Below are 17,746 nucleotides of genomic sequence, written 5' to 3' on the forward strand. Positions count from 1 at the left end.
AGATGCCTAGAAAATTCTCAAAGGATGAATTCTTAAGCCTTTACATTACAAAACTATGAATAATTTTGAAAACTCAGAGTCTTGGGACCCATAAAGAAATAAAATTATAGATTATATTAGGTTTTTCTCAATGCTCTAAAGATACAATCCCATAAGATCACTTTTCCAGTCAAATTGGACTGATATTTCTTTTAGAATTCTGGCCTGTGTATATAATAAATTTGAAATGGATGACCTCCAAGGTCCCTTTAACTCCAAAAGGATGCTGCTGTCTAGACTGTAAAGCATCAGAATCCCCAAGTGGAAATGGATTGGCCCCAGAAGTTCTTAACATTTGAAATGTTGCACCTACACATAAAAACATCAATTCTAAAAGTGGCCAGAATTCTATGCCAGGCCACTCACAGCATGGTAGAGCACTGAACTATAACACTCTCACTTCTCTGAGAGAACAGGAGTTGAGCATGGTTTTGCCTCAGGAGGCTGATGCAGTTGTGTCATGCTGTGAGGACAGTCTGGGCAACCGAGAGTTCAAGACCAAGCTGAGTTACTAGTATGAGACCCTGTCTGAAGACAAAAGAGGATAGGAGTGAAGGGAAAGATCTGAAGAAACAGTTCATGGTCAATTCAAACTGACAGGAGGGAAGAGAGGGAAAGAATGAAGGAGCAGAGAGGGAAAGAAGAGAGAAGAGAAAAGGGGAAGATGAAGGAAGATGTAGAGGGGAGGGAAAGAGAGGGAAGAGGAGAGAAGAGGGAAGGGGAGGGAAGAAGGAGGAAGAGGAGGGAAGGGGAGATTTATTGAATTTCACCTGGTAAACCCCCAGAATAAACTATGCTCCTGGCCCTCAAATGAGCACCATCCTTTTTACAAACAAGCTCCACTGGTGCTGGCAGCAATGTTTTCAAGAGCATGAGACATTAGCAAAACTTCAACTGAAGCTTAGACACCACCACGACCTTTCATCCTATAGGCAAAACCTTCACAAAGCTACAGGCAAGGAACTAATGATCATGTAGTTACCAGAAAGAGAGGTTTCTGCAGAAAGATTAAGTTTAAATAGTGCTCAGTGAAGAACCATCTTTACCTAAGCCCAAATGGAGATATGTTTGTGTTTCTATAACACAGAGTTCCATGATGATGGAATCTTACATATATATTCAAATGTATCTTAATTGTGGGGTTTTTATACGTTAAACCACTAACATTGACTCACTGAGCTGGAATCTCTCTAAGAATGGATACACTCTTTAGAAATGAAGTAGAAAGAAAAATTTTAAGCTGGTGAAAATATCTAAAGGTAATGCATTTTTTAAAAAATATATTTGGCTTATCAAATGCTTATTTTGGGCATATGTATATATGCTTGAGTGTATGTATTATAACACATTATGCAGAAGTCTGAGGAAATCATTAGAGATATAGGACCCCCTGAAAGTGAAATAACAAAATTGTGAGCCTCCAAGCAATACTGAGAACCAAACCTAGGTCTTTTGCAAGAGCCACAAACTGCTCTTAACTGCCAAGCCTTTTCTCCTGCAAAAATATGATATCGTTCTTTAGCTTACAAGCCATTTTCCACAAAACTCAGAGTATAAAGGTCTAACCTATGCTCTAAGAGCAAATGATATATCTGCTTATATTTCCTTTTAAAGGATCATCAATAATTTCCAACCTAAATGATAAACAATTCTAATTTCCCATAAAATCGGCAGTAGAAATGAGTAAAATCCAGGCACTGGTCTGAAGTCTTCGTAGGAAGTCATTTGTCTTCCCAGGCAGGAACATAATAGGCACACTTGTGAATCAAGGCACAAGTCTCCCTGAGAAGGGCACTATAAGTCAATGAGCTGTTATTACCTTCGTTTCTCAAAATACTTGGTTAAAGAAGTTGTATTGGTTTGGGGAGGGATTTTTTGTTTGTTTCATTTGTATTGGGTTTTTTTTTTTTATGTTTGTCCAGGACCTGCACCATATTTATCTCAGTTTCTGAGACTTAAGTCTGCAAGTGTTAGTTTCCAACTTGCCAGCATGTTACTCTCCAGATCACCCTCACATGAGGTGACAGTCATTGACTGTGAAGGCACAACAGGTGGGTCATATCAAAGGTCACAGTAGTTTTGTTCACAGACCCAGACATGAGGTTTTCATTATCCTTAATAGAAACAGAAGCTGGCAACGAAAGCCTATCATTGAAATACCATCTCTCTCCATCCATTCAGATGCAATAACTCACATGGTAGAGCATTCCAAGTTCTGCTGCTGGCTATCAGGATATGGTTGTTTTTGTAGAGTTACTTATTTAAAAAAAAAACTAAAAGTATAAGTCTGATTGCCTTTCCTGAAGAAGTAGAAAGGCTAATTATAAATTCATATGAAATTGCCAAGGACCCTGAATAACCAAAGCCATCTTGAAAAAGGGTCTGCACTAGAACACTAACACTTCCAAATTTACCAGAAAGGCAGAATAATCACATGTAGTGCTGTCCTAAGAATGAATAAAACTAATGGAACAGAAGAAAGAACTCAGAAGAAAGTGCAGACATCCACAGGTGGATGAGCTCCAAGGCGCTCAGTGAGGAAACAGAGCCTGTTCAACAAAATGAAAGGAAACTGGATACATGCGTGCAAATCCTCACTTCACACTGTGTTCAAGAGAAGTTATTATAAGATAGAGCAGAGACTTAAATCTATGAATTAAGTACAGAGTCCTTGGGTGAAAGCCCAGGGGTATGTCTTCACATACCTTGGATTTTGCAGTTATTTTTGGATATAGGAGCTAGTGAGGAAGCTCAGGAGAAAAAGTTTGCCAAGCAAGCCAGCTGATCTGAATTCAAATCCTAAAACTAAGATAAAGGTGGAAATAGAGAACAGACACAACTAGGTTGTTTTCTGACCTTCACATGCATGTGATGTCACATGAGCATCTACACACACATATCATACATACACACAGAGAGACACAAACATATATACATGCACAGAAACATACACACACATACAAGACATCCACAGACACATACAAACAGACATACATATACATGCTACAATAATGATAATTTTTAAAGATAACACCCAAAACACAAGTAACTAAAGAAAAAATATGTACTAGACTTCTTCAAATTTTAGAACATTTTTAAAATATTTTTAATTATATATCTGTGTATGTGTATGCCTATGAGTGCAGGCAGTCACAAAAACCAGAAGCCTTGGTCCTAGAGTTATGAACAGTTATGAAACACAAGGCATAGATGCTGGGATGTGAAGTCAGGTCCTCTGCAAGAATGATAAGTCCTCTTGTGCTTTCTGCAAGAGTGATAAAAGCCACCCAAAACCCAAATTTTGGAACATTTTATATATCAAAGAACACTACTTAACTTGAAAAGAAAGCCCACAGAAAGTAGAAAATCTTAGCAAAACATAGTGTTATTTATGTTTGGGATATTTAATGCCCCAAGTACAAATGAACTCCTCACTACCCAATACTAAAAATATTTTCTTAAATTGTAATTACTGAAGATGCAGTCATTTTCCAAAGAAAATATACAAATAGCCAAGAAGCACATGAGGAGTTGCATGCATTAGGAAATTTCACTGTGCAGTAGGAAAATAGAAGTCAGAACCACTGCAAAGAACCACTGAGTACCCATGATGAGAGAAATCGACAGCATCTGTGCATTGCTTGTATGATTCTTAAAACACTTCTACGGTGGAAAGCAATTTCACACTTCCACAAAAGGTTAAGAACAAAATCACTAGATCCAGCAAATCGAAAACAGGTGCTAGGAAAAACTTCTATGTGGACACTCATCACAGCTCTGTTCAAAGCAACCTAGGTAGCCGCAGCCCATTTCCATCGACAGGGGACCAGAAAACCAAGATGGAGGCACTGCTGTGCAACACAACACTATTCACTTACAAAAATAAAAGCTCATACATGGTACAGCAAGGATGAGCTAAGGAGAAATGCAGAAAGATAAGCAAGCTAGAAGAAACAAAGGATGAGTGTTTGCACTGCGCCATTCATATGATGTATTCAAAAATGGGCAGGTAAGGAGGAACTATAAGATTGCTTACTGCTTTTGAAGATCAGAAAACCTTTTCTCCTTTTTTAACATGTACCTTTGTAATCTACGAGCTTGCTAAAGTCATTTATTGATTGTAAAAATTGTTCTTTCTCTGTCTCTGTCTCTGTCTGTCTCTCTCTGTGTGTATAGGACAGAAGACAACTGTGGAATTGAACTCAAGTCATATCAGGCTTGAACAGCAAGTGTTTTTACCTCCTGATCATCTCGGGGAACCCTACAACTTTGCTTTTGAGACAAAATCTCTTGTTAAACCTGATGCTCACTGAAATAGTAAGGCTACCTGGCCAACAAGCGCCAGGGGATCCTCCTGCACCTACCTCTCCAGTGCTGAGCTCACAGATGTGTAGCGACATAGCCAACTTTTCACATATTTGCTGGAGATTCAAACTCAAGGTCTCAAAATATGCAGCAAGTGCTTTCTTGACTGAGCCATCTCTTCATCCCAGAAAAATCTAGTTTTATGGGCATTTTTTCTACCTTGGTGGGGTAGGAAGTATTGGATTTAATAGGAACCCAGAACTTGCCTCTAAGTCCTCTAATCCAAAATAGTGAGATTCTGTTGCTAATGCACATGTAAATAACTTTATCATGATTTCACATATAAATTAGATGTTACAATAGATAATGAAAACAATTAAAACTGACACTACTTTTAAATTATTTTTTGCTTCTTGTGATGCTGAAATTCCAACTAGCATTTAATTCTTTGATTTATGGCTCTTAAAATATTTTATTACATTTAATTATTTATTCATGTGTGTATGAGAGGTATGTGTATATCACAGCACTCTTGTAAAGGTCACAAGACAACTTGCAAGAGTCATTTCTCTCTCTCCTTGTGTGGGTCCCGGGGATGGAATTCAAGGATCAGGTTTCACCAAAAGTACCTCTACCCATTGAGCCATCTCAACAGCTTTGATGTACAACTTTCAAAGAAGTGAGCTACCAGGAAGATCACCAAAATTTGAGTTGTATGTTCTTATTAAATTACTTTTTAATGATTATAAATGAGGAAAATTTAGCTGTTGGTCAGAGAAACAAAAATCTTGTATAAAGTGCAATATATTACCAGGTATTTCATACATCTTTGGGAGTTCTGTCTCTTAAACTATCAAGATTGTAGTTTGTTATGAAATTGGAAGTTCTAGGGACACAAATGAAGTGAGTCTGTAGAGTCAGCTGCTGTCTCACACTGAGGCCACTATCTAGTGGATAATTTTAATAGAAGGACTGCAGAGGCAAGCAGACAAAGCTCTCCATCTACAAGAGAACGTATAGAAGCCTACCATCTAAAAATAAATGTGGTTGTTGTGTGAGAATTTTAGAAATATAAAAATTGATGATTCCCATATAAATTGTAAGCCCAGTGTTGCATTGATTAGTTAAATGCTGGGAAAAAACACAGACCAGTTAGTACCAATGGCTCCTGTAGATAGCTCTGCTGGGGTTCAGAGCCTTCACTCTCACATATGTTGATTTCTGGCACTTTGCCACTGATTTAAACATACCTTTAAAAACAACTTTTTAAATTTTCCTATCTTAGCATTTGCCAGTCCATTCCACTTTGCTCTATAGTGCCCTCTCTAAACATAGCTTTTTGTCTAAAAAAAGATTTTTTTTCAAAACTCTAATCATTTTCAACTGATAAATGGAGTCACCTTTGTGCTTCTTTTCATTTATCCAAAAACTACAAAACCTCTTGGACCATTCCTGTACTCTTATCTCTTTTTGAATTTCAGTTTGATGGACCCACTTAACATTGTGGTAGCCATCTACTGCCAATGATCACCAGCCAAGTGATGCCATCCCAGCTTGGAATTCGACCCATCTACTTTGGACAGACCTGACCTCACTCTCTGAAGTCAATCTGAAGTTGCCTGTGGTAAATTCAGATAAACTTAGCTCCTCCACCAATGCCAGCCTTGAGCCAGCACAGTACTTGCTGATAGATGCTGTAGAACCTAAGTAGACACACTTTGCATGAGCTGAGCTAAGGCCATTGGACCCTCTGGATCCCGGTGCACTTACAGCACTTAATGGGATTCATAAAAGAAAAACAGTTGCTGTCCCATAGAGGGTGAAGTCTTTCTCTTCTGTCCAATTAGATGGCTTCTCCAAAATTTATGGCATTGTGTCAATTGAGAAAGGATTCTTCTTAACATCTTGTTCAGGCTAAGAATGTCCATGCTGGCTCCTGCAGAGAACTGATGAGGTAGTCCTACACTGCAGAGGCCACAAGAATGGTTATGAAATTATATGCTTGACCTGATGGGGCCATTTTGCCTGTACAAGTGGAAATGTTGTCTTCATTATTTGTGGGATAGGGTCCCTTGTACTGCTCATGCACAAAGTACCCATGTCTTACATCTGAATATATATGCAATTCAAGAGTCCTGTTCTGAGTAGCTAAGTCCTCCAACTTAAAATCCCCCAGTCTTCTTTGATGGAAATATCAAAAGTGAACAAGTTGATGCAAGTAGAATAAAATTTTTGCATATATTATTCTCAAAAGTGCAAAATTAATTTTGTTTTGTATAGTAGAAAAGGGCATTGAATCACAACTGGAAAACATCTCCATTTGAAAAGATGCCTTTTCTACTGAATTATTAAGAAAAGTGTGTTTTGGAAGAGAGACCTTTCAAATTAGAAACAGGACAGGTGGAAGGAGTATTTCAAGTGCACATTTAAGAGGGCTCATCAAGGATAGCCAGTGCAGGACGCAATACACTTGGTTCTCAACTCTTAATGGGAACATTCTTCACTCTGAATTCAGATTTAAAAAAACATATTTGGGACTGTAATTAAAGAAACAGGTATAGTATGGATACCAGAAAATACAGAAATAAACAGTGAAAAATCTACCTCATTGTTCAGGATTGAAGATTATAGAGAAATAAAGGAAAGTGGTGATTGAAGAACATTCCCAAAAGATATAATAAGAAAATTATCAGAAGATTTAAATGGGATTTTAAAATGTATGTTCAAATCTAAAAACTGGACAGTGTCTATTTAAATTATACAAAAGCTTCACACAGATAGGCAGTGCAAAGACTCCTGAGATAGCAGATACATCCAGGCTTCTGTACCCTTGAGCTGTGTGCTGAAGAATGGTGCCTGCATACTTATAATAAAGAGTAACAGTTGTTTTGTAGATTCGTGAAATGAACCCATTATATGCTAAAGCACTGTACCACCAGAAGAATATATGCATATGATCAAGCATAGGTTGATGTTAAGAATACTCAGGAGACAGTAGATAAACTGTGCAGATACACCATTGAGCATTAAACAGAGGATAATGACACAGAAAGATAATGAAAATGCAAAGTTTTGTTCCTCTCCACTGCTGAATTATGGACTTGTAAATTGATAATAAACTAATTGTAAAATATTAAAACAGATTATATATAATGCATATATATAAGCATGCATGTGTGTGTTTGTGTGTGTGTTTGTGTGTGTGTGTGTGTGTGTGTGTGTGTGTGCTTACAAAGAAGAAGGAAATTATGTCCTATGGCCAGGAAAAAAATAAGTCAATAGAGACAGAACCAGAATTGAAAAACAACAAATTTAACAGGTAAGTACGGCACATAGATATGTAAATGCCAATCTGTTCAAAAATATAAACTTGTAAAGAAAAATGAAAGGTACAGAAAGAACATGTAAAGCAAAAAAGGAAATAATAGCCAGAATGGAAGTGCATCAGATTGTATTAACAATAGAACTTGATGAGATAGCAATGCAAACTATTCAAAATGAAGCACAGAGGGGAAAAAAAGAAGAAGAAAATTAGCAGGGCATCAAACAATCTAACATACATGGAAATCCCAAGAGAAAAAAAAATCAAATGAAGAATCTAGCCAAAGCCTTAGAAATGTGAATAAAACTATTAATTCACAAATCTTGGAACATCAAAAAAGGCAAAAGAAGAATTAACAAGTGAAATCACTTGAAGAGACCACAAGTACATCATAAACAAGCTACTGCCCCCAAAAAGGAGAAGAAATGCCTTAAACTAACCACAAGAAAAGCTAATTAATACAACACACTACAGATAGAGCAATGGAAATTATAACAGCAGACTTTGCATTAGAAGCTATGTGAATCCAAAGACCATGATGCAACATCATTAACATACCAAAAAATGGATGACTTTCTAAGCCTATAGAAAATATCTTTCTAACACAAAGGCAAAAATCAAGATTTTTTTTCCACACAGGTGAAAAGTTAACAAACAATTCTTCATCAGTAAACCTACACTACAAGAAATGTTAGAGTTAAATGAACTAAGTATTGATAAACCAAAAACATCTAGAGTCAGCCAGAAATGAAAACAATTTTTCTAAACACTTATTCACAAAGCATTGCTACCCCTGTTTAGCTCTCTTAGCATGACAGAGGTTTGGGCCATGTGTGTACATGCACATGCATCTAAATGCTTTATATAATATTCCTGAAAGTTATAAATGAAGATCTGAAAGGTTACAATGAGACCCCTGTGCCATAAGTAATCACAGCCTTTCTCTGGGCTGACATTTGTAAGTCGGGATTTGGTAAATATCACAGGTCTCTGACACAGTTGGAGAACCAGAAAAATTAAAACAGCATTGCATAATACCTATCTTAATAGGAATGAAAATCCTTAATTCTGAGAAACAATACTGTATGAGTACATGGACTATTTTCATACAGTGGTAATTACTTCATTTCATAGTAAATATAATAATCACTAAATGTTAGTATCACCAAAAAGATTGAAGTCTAAACATGAAGCCTGGGAATTTATTATAGTCAAAAATTATTTTCTTTGTATTTTTTCCTTTAGTGACTAATCTACCTGACACAATAGCAATTTATAACTACCCAGTATCTACCCCTCTCTGCTGAAATCATATTTTTAAAGAGGTTCAGACTCCAGGAACATCTAGCATGGATTTGCCCCTGGGATGATCTGGCTCTAAAATGTTCCCTAAAGGCCATATGTTGAGGGCTTGGCAGGGAGATTGTGTTGTTACTGGGAATCAGCAAGACTTAAGAGGTGGCCTACTGAAACAAGTTAGATCACAAGTGACACACCTTCAGTGGAAGCATGGGTCACTGGCTCTTGCTCTCAGTTTCCCAGATGCTATGAGCTATCAGCTTTGCTTTCCTGAATATTCCCCACCATGATTATTCTGCTTTGCCACAGACCCAAAAGAATAGGGGCACGTGACTATAGACTGAGCTCTCTAAAACTGTGAGCCAAGCCTTTCTCATCATGAGCAAGGTCTTTCAGGTATTTTTGTCACAGCAACAGAAATCTGATTAAGATGTACCCAGAAAAAAGCATTAAAATAAAAATAAATTCATAATGTCAAGATAGATGAGTTTCATCTCTGACTTAGAAACTTCATTATTCAAGTCATTTACCACTATCATAAAAAACCTTATCTACAAGATAAATAATACATTACTTTCAGTCAATGGACTAATAAATGCCTTTTGGTTTTTAAAATGTTCATAGTTGTCATCAAAGCTTTCCTTGCAATGTTACATGTAACTTTTGTCTTATTATTTTCAACACTAACCAGTAAAACAAAACACACATAAAAGAGTGAAGCAGACAAAGTGCTTGCAACCCTTTGGAACGGGGTCTCTCACACTTCTGCCACATTCGTTCATGCTCAGAGGAAGAATGATTCTCCTGTGTTTAACAGTCTAGAGGAACCGCAATTAGATGAAAATCACTGCAAGAGGATGGCGTGAAATTGAGGACGGAGTGCTCTCTTCCCTCCCTTGGAGTTCCCATCTCTTTCAGCCACCACTGAACGTCTACCACACGCCAGGTCCCATGTCACACATTGAGACAGCGCAGTTAAGAAAGCATCATCCTTGTGTTCACATGCATATGTTTGATTTTACCCAAGACTGTGACAGATAATTATATGTTATATGCCCAACCCTTGATAATGATTTCCCTCAAATTACCTAAAACTGTCCTTATTCCCTTAACAATCTAACTATACCATAAATGTTGACAATTTTAGAAGACACAAAATAATCATTTCCTGTAAGCTACTAGAATTCAAATGAAATCTTTCAAGAGAGAGGTCAGTCTGAACTTTCCAATAAGCCTCGCATGCAATAGAAATACAAATGCAGAGGAAGAAGAGAAAAGAAAAGAACCCCTTGTACCTGCCAAAACTCAGCAGTTGAGTTCTCACTTTAGAAATCAGTTGTTCTGCACACAGCGATATAATGGGGGGGGGGGTAATTACAATTAGGTGGCTATTTTGATTTCTCTTGCCATAGTCTCTGTATTGAATGTCACTTGATTTGCACAAAAAATAAGGTCACTGATTGCCTAAAATATATACAGGATTACTTCAATGAGTGTCTCATGGAGAAATGTCTACAAATGGAGAATATCTCCATTTAAATTACATACGAGCTGTTGAGACAATTTGAAAAATTCACAACCAAAAATAAACAGTCGAAAAACAAACAAACAAGCAAATGGAATTTATAGTCTCAATAGCAAAATTCAACAATCTGAAAGAAAAGAATGTTTTAACTTGCACCTTAAAAACTTGACAATGCTGTGAAAACTTATTACAGCTTTCAGTGTGTGCATTTAATCTAAATTACCACTAATTAGCTGATAATCTACCAAGATAGCTATAATTATTTCTTTTTCAAATCATTTTTTCTCAGGTGTGATATGTAATTTAAGCATGTGCTTCTCAAATAAAATATACTGTCATCATTATTATTACATATAAAGTTTTAAGCACATAAAAATTTTTACCAAAGAATTTTGTCTACCAGAATATTAAATCACTTTCTAAAATAGAAACATTATTAAACAGAAATTTTTAACCATGTACCTTTGACTACTTAGGTAAAACAATGAATATATTCATATTTACCAAGGATCTGGTGACACTTCAATAATTTTACATCCAGAAGTGTTTAATAAATACTTCCCAAGATTCTGATCTAGATAAGCTGATTGAGAAGCTGACATAGAACTTCTAGATTTCTTACATCTCTATTATTTATGTAATAAAAACTTTCCTGCATTTGAGTCAAAATGAAGATGTACAAGAAATTACAGCTCTCATTTACAGTCTATGATCTTCTACCTCATGCATCCAACAAAAGGCCCTTAGCTGAACATATAGAAACTGATCCCTTAGTGACAGTTCAAATAGTCAAAATGACTGGCAACATTACTCAGATAATTATGATAATTATCAAAAATTCATTATAGCCTGAAAGCAAGGAAGAAAACAAATCAAAACCATGATACACAGGTCTCCAAATTAACACTGTCAATGAAATGAAGGCTGTCACTATGTCGTAGCTCACCATTCTCTCCTAGCCACCACAATTCATACATTTTCTCTCACTAAAGCAAAATTATTCTACTGGATCTCGTTTGCTTTGTTGTCTATCTAATTTGAGACAAGCTCTCATGTTTCCCAGGCTGGCCTCAAACTCATTATGTAGCTAAGGATGGCCTTCAACTCCTGGTCCTTCTGCTTCCACCTCCCAAGTGCTGAGATGGCAGGCATATGTGACCATGCCTGACTCCACTGTGTCTGTCATCCCAATATTCAAATGCAATTAAAGCACAACTTTAAACCCTTCTGTCTGTGAATTATTCTAATACAGTTACAGGATTACACAGAGAATTGACCTGAAGAACAAATATTTTTAACCTATACTAGTCTCTACAAGCTTCTCTTTATAGATTAAAATATTTAATGATCCAGTCAAATAAAGTACCCAGTATGAGGCCATGTAAGATGGTTTTGCTTCCAGCAAAAATAACATTTTATTTTAATCATAAATTTACTTGTAAATACTTGGTGGTAACATTTAACTGTTCAGCAGCTTTATTTTATTTTTAAAAACATAAAAATTTAATTGATAAAACATAGAATGCACACAAATTTGATTTTGTGCCAATAAATAATCCAAAGGTCTCAGCTATAATACTGAGATGATTATAGGTAGATTCACAAAATTTTCTGGCTTAACTCTCTAGCTGTTCATTATTTTTACACACTATGACTTGACTGCCACATTTGAGTTTCCATTTTCAAAGTCAACTGAATGTGTTCCAAGTGTGGTGCTTCTCTGTAGCCACATTCAATGCCTTGATCAGAACTCGTAAACACATCTGTCTTTTACATAAAATTTCAAATCTCCATCCCAACTTCCCTTATTTACTGGAAAATGTTATTGAAGATGTCAAAGTGCCCTGAACATAGTCTGTGTATGCCCACATGAAGTGTGAGGACCGGCCAAGCAGGACTAGGAATTTTTCAATTCGGTGTATGAACTGAATGTGACAGATTTATTAACTCTGTTCCTTTTCCATCTTAGCTTGGCAACTTTTTCTCCCCACTTTATAACCTGAATTGTCCCCTATAAATATATTCCCCATGAAAGATCTCCAGCAAACCCATTTCATATCAAAATCCCTTCTCGACTATGTACTACCTCTAGAATGTTCTTGCTAGTTCCACCTTAACAATTTCCATTGTGAAGCTGGCAATCTCCACATGGAAGTTAATCTAAACAAAGTTCCATCCCCTCATTATTCTATAATTACTTTGCTAATATATAATTTTCTTAGGTGACTAACACAAATATCCTCATTTCTCACATGAAATTTTACCTTTATGATTTATAACATTGGCAACTGCCTTATTCATTAGTTATAAACAATAATATCAGTAATGTTATCATAGTTGGATCTTACAAAGCCATGGAAATCTTTCCTGTCTCATGTAGCACAAGAATTGCTCCTTTTTCAGACCAAAGTATCATCATTGTACTTGAGGTAACAGAGAGACCCCCACAGCCCTTTTGTTACAGAGCTACATCACAATGACTTACAAAGGCCAGCTTGGTGACAAGATGAGCTCCATCAACTAAAGACCCCTGCACATTTCACATGCTGGCTCCGCCCTCAACAACTCAAAGCACTATTTCAAAAATTCAATATCTTAAATACTTTATTGACACAGGATTTCTAATTATCAAGAACATGTCCTTTTCACTTCACCAGCTGCTCAGGGAAGAAGTTAATGACCTTGGGAGCTGAAGCAAGAAGATGCAGCCAGACGACTTCCCCAGGTTGGGAAGTACAGCACAGAAAGCTCTATAAGCTACCATTGCTGGCAAAACCAACTGTCCTGGCGGTATCTGGAAAAGTTGTTTTCTAGCACATAAAAATGTTTTGCTCTTTCTCCTGCTCAACACTCTCCAGAAAGACTACCTGTCTCTTTATCTTCAAGAAATGGGGGATTGCTCTTACACCTCTCATGAGCAGAAAAGATGAGTGTCTTCAGTGGAGCTGTCCACTAGGACATGTAAGCCACGCTCTGCTCTTACGGATTTCTCTTGTGTCCCTTTGGGAATTTCTGTCCTCAACAGAAGCTCCAGATTTCCAACCTTCTAAGGGTGAAGGGCTGCACTCTGGTCAACTGAGAAGGCAAGGCCCTATATTTCAGCTGTGATTATGAAAAAATCTAAGTCCAGGGACTGAAGGAGCCAAGGCGTTGTAAAAGCTAACCATGTGAGCAAAGGAGCCTGTAGCAGTGTGTGCCTCTCCTGATTTAACACCGAGTTCTCAGCTAAACAGCAGCTTTTCTTTCAGAGTGAAAAACAAAGCCTTCTCACAGTGCTTGCATTTGTGATACATCTGTAAAAAGTGGCTTTTTTAGCATCAGAAAGCATTTTAATTGTAGTAAACTGAACAATGCTGAAATTGTTTGAAGAGGAGATTAAATTTAATGAAATTCACAAACAACCCCTTTTAGAAAGTAACAACAATTTTTGAACATTAAAGAGGAGCTCATTATATCAAGACAGCTCCACTGTGAAAAGCGGTCTGACTTCAATCACTGCATATCCACATGTTAATGAACTTCTGTGTAAAAGCAGGCACTGAGAGGGAAGTAATAGGAACACTGTCTCCATGAGTGTTTGCAAGAGGAAAAAAAATCTCCTTTAATCAATAAAACACCTTCTCACGTGCACCTTAATACTGACTGGGACTCTTTCAAAGGACACAAAAGGAAGATGCTGCTTGAAAGTTTCTTTAAAACATTACACAGCTTGCACTTTCTTCAGGGTTCACATGCTGTCAGCAACCCGGCTCCAAAGACTTTCAAGTTCCAACAGACACAGCCTAGTACAGACTTCATCACCATCATTCCAGAGCTGCCCCTGATCAAACACAAATCTGAAACTGAAGAATAAGAGGCAACCAGTGACCTTTGATCAGGACCATGAGCCTCCATTGTAATATAATGCCTCATTCATTGCTCTCTGGGACCAACAAGGAAGCATGCTGCCGACTGAAAGGATGTCACTAGCAAGCCTATCCCCTCACAATGATTTCCATCATTAACTGTTAAATTTTTCATTTGCAGCAAGTGGCACCAGGTGTTTTAAAAATAACCAAGACATAGAAAAGCAGTTCCCTACCTTGCAAATAAATGAATCATGTCACCCCAGTTCTCATCTACCTGTTACTGACTTTCAGGCCTTATTAACTGCATTGTGCTAATCCTTCAAAACTGTAATTTGAACACTATTGGTTTATTGCTGTTACTTAGAGTCTAAGGAATGCTAATAGTCTTCTTTTGAGACTCTGACTTCCCTAGGCTATTAGAGCACCAGTCATATGCATGCCCATAGAGTTTAATTAAAGCAAAGTTTTGAATTTTAAGTTTATTTTGCCTTGCCGTTTACAATGTTCTCTGCCAAGAAAAAAGGGGGGTTTCAGACTATAGCCATAGTCAGCACATTTTGGTGACAAACATTAGGCTGCCCTTAAGATCTCAAGAAAGTAAACTATGAGTTCAATTATGATTGAGGGACTGGGTGTGGAGACAGGATGGGAAAGTTTTCTTTTTTGGGGTGGGGGGAATGTTTTTAAAGCCAGCCCATCAAAAATGTGTTAGAATCACACAAAGGAACTGTTAACATGAGTTCAAATGAAAGCTGGAATGGATAGGGACCTATAGCTCTATGGCACATATACCTTACAGGTATTTCAATACAGAACAACATTAAAGCATTCCTGTTGGGAGGCAGAGGCAGATAGATTTCTGAGTCTGAGGCCAGCCTGGTCTACACAGTGAGTTATAGGACAAGCAATTCTAAATAGAGAGACCCTAAAAACCAAAAAATAAAAATCATTCCAATTCTTACTCCATGTAATGGCCAGTATTGTCACCTTTTATTGAGCCCAAACATATGTAATACTTGACATTACATATATCAATCAATATATGAATCTATTCTATAGATATGTAAATACTATGTGTATTAATGTAAATATATATACAAATTGGAAGGTAAGAATTAGAAAAGTGATCTGTCTATAATTCAAACTTGGATAGGAAAGAAAAAAGATGAGGAGGAAAGAGAGAAGTAGAGGAGGAAAAGGAAGGGGAGGAGAAAGTAGAAGAAGGAAAGATGAAAGGAGTGAAGAGGGAAGGAGAGCAGGAAGGCCTGCTACATCATTCTGTCTAGTCTGCAACTGTGCATTGAGACCTACATGGTCACATCATTCTACTGCTTTTGAACACCACTTTTCCCAGTAATTCAAGCTCCTGTCAATACCTATGGCTGTAATGCCTTGCCTAAGATAAACAAAGACACCAAACTGAGATAAATCCTGAGATATGAATGCAAGGACTTGGCCCTGGGTAATAGAAACTTACAACTTCAATCATTTTCCAAGTCAACTGAATGAAAAATCTGATGTTCTTGCAGGCCAGGCTCTTGTCTCTACACTGTTGTGTCTCAGCACTGGAACAATGGGCACTTAACCAAGGATGTTTTTAAAATACAGATTGTCAGAGGCTTGAGAGATGGTTCCGTGGTTAAGAACACTTGCTGCTCTTCCAGAGGACCAAAACTGAGTTCCCAGCACCCACAGAAAATAGCTTACCTGTAACCCTCAGCTCCAGGAGATCCCATGCTCTCCTCTAGCCTCCATAGACATCTACACACACATGTGCATACACACACATAAATAAAAACAAATCTCAAAGTAAGAAAAATGGTCAAACTTTTTTCATATTGTCAACATGAATGTTTTCTGATCCAGGGTAGTAGTTCCTAAGATATAACCATGGGATCCTTCCAGGGGTCTTCAAGGTAAGTTTTTCATAGTAAGGATAAAATACTCTTCTTTCTGTATCCCGAGGTAGCTTAATGGCATCATTCCTCTAGAGATAACTGTACATCACCAGATTGGTAATTTCCAAGTCTGAAAAGATAGAGTAGGATCCTTTTCTATTTTCTCTCCTCTGTGTACAATTAATACAAACATAAGAAGACACCAATAGATGAAGAAAGGTAGACCAGCCAAGAAAACTCATAATACTGCTGTGACTTCCCTGAGCTTTCTTTCAGCTGAATCTTTCCCCTTGAGCTGAAGATGCAAACACCCAAGGAACATCAACAGACACGAGCAAAACACATCCCAAGTATAACTTAGGGAAACAATAGACACAGACAAACATGTCCCAAGAGCAGTCTGTTCTCTTTAATCTAAAGACAAGGAAATTGACAGAATTGGACAAGACAACCCATTCTACAATAACCACTCTGACTTCAAGTAGACACTGGAGAGGAAAAGATCTTATAGTGCCCTCCCAAGTGATTCAAACAAAAGCCACATGGACACTAGAGTCCCACTCTCTCATTGTTGTAAATGAGGTCTGAACATCACTCTCTCATCCCAGAAGTATCAGAAAAGGCCAGGGAGAGGCCTGAGACTTTTACCCTGCCAGTCAGTAACTGCCTCTCAGTAACTGCCTCTCTGGTTGTGCTGTCTCAGGTCAGGGCATCCTCCCACTCTCAGTAAAGTGATATCAGAGGGTACCCACAGGAGAGTCCAACAGCACCACTGCCCATTGACAAAAGGTCATTTCTGCTTGAATATCAGTGAGGACCATTCTGGGAGTCAGTACTTTTCACCCATCAATAACAAGGATCTTGTCACAAGATGGGCACCTGAACTGCTAAATCCACCTGGCAGTAAAATAGTAGCATCCTTTCGTACTACAAAGGAATTTGACTCATGCAGAAGGTTTCATCATAATATAGTACCAAAATGTCCAGGTTTAAATCAAAATGCATTGTCAAAGAACCAGAAAGTTCTCAAATTAAATGAACAAGTCAATCAATATATAGTAACACCTAAATGTTAGAATTGTCTGGTAAATATGTTAAAACAGCCATGATTTAAGAAAGTGTTTAAATGTCCTGCAAGGGAGGCATCTGTGGAAAACATGGAATTCACAAGGACTGGCAGCAGTGAATGAACATTTAGTTCAACCTCACCCTGCATCAGGCCCAAAGTGAGGTGCCCAACAGTGAGAAAACACACCAGAATGAAAACTCATGGGGACGTCAAGGTAAACAGCATTCATAAATAAGTGCACAGACCATGGCATCTCTGTGAACCCATTGCAATGGTCCCTCGAGGCCAATGTATAGACATGAGGAAGGAGTCTTCCAAGCACACTCTCTTCCCCTGGAAACCCTTCATCATGAAGAAGCGAGACAGATCTGCTAAGAACTCAAACTAGCAACACAAGTAACATCTCAGAAGTCTACAGAAAGAGAAAGACAGAATCATCAT

The 17,746-nt window shown here is 37.6% G+C and overlaps 1 protein-coding gene across 8 annotated transcripts in view; it reads right to left on the reverse strand.

The window, feature by feature from the left end:
* Sox6 (SRY-box transcription factor 6) overlaps positions 1–17,746 on the reverse strand; it is a 586,344-nt gene that overhangs the window by 476,946 nt on the left and 91,652 nt on the right. Inside the window, exon 1 of one of the 8 annotated variants that reach the window (XM_076941369.1) lies at positions 12,839–12,921. The exons of the other annotated variants lie outside the window; for them this stretch is intronic. The gene's annotated coding sequence lies outside the window, so the exon portion shown is untranslated. Of the gene's footprint in view, positions 1–12,838; positions 12,922–17,746 lie in introns of those variants that run through there. 8 annotated transcript variants of the gene reach the window in all.

The sequence above is a fragment of the Arvicanthis niloticus genome, chromosome 1 (assembly GCF_011762505.2).
Source record: "Arvicanthis niloticus isolate mArvNil1 chromosome 1, mArvNil1.pat.X, whole genome shotgun sequence".
Lineage (NCBI taxonomy): Eukaryota > Metazoa > Chordata > Mammalia > Rodentia > Muridae > Arvicanthis > Arvicanthis niloticus.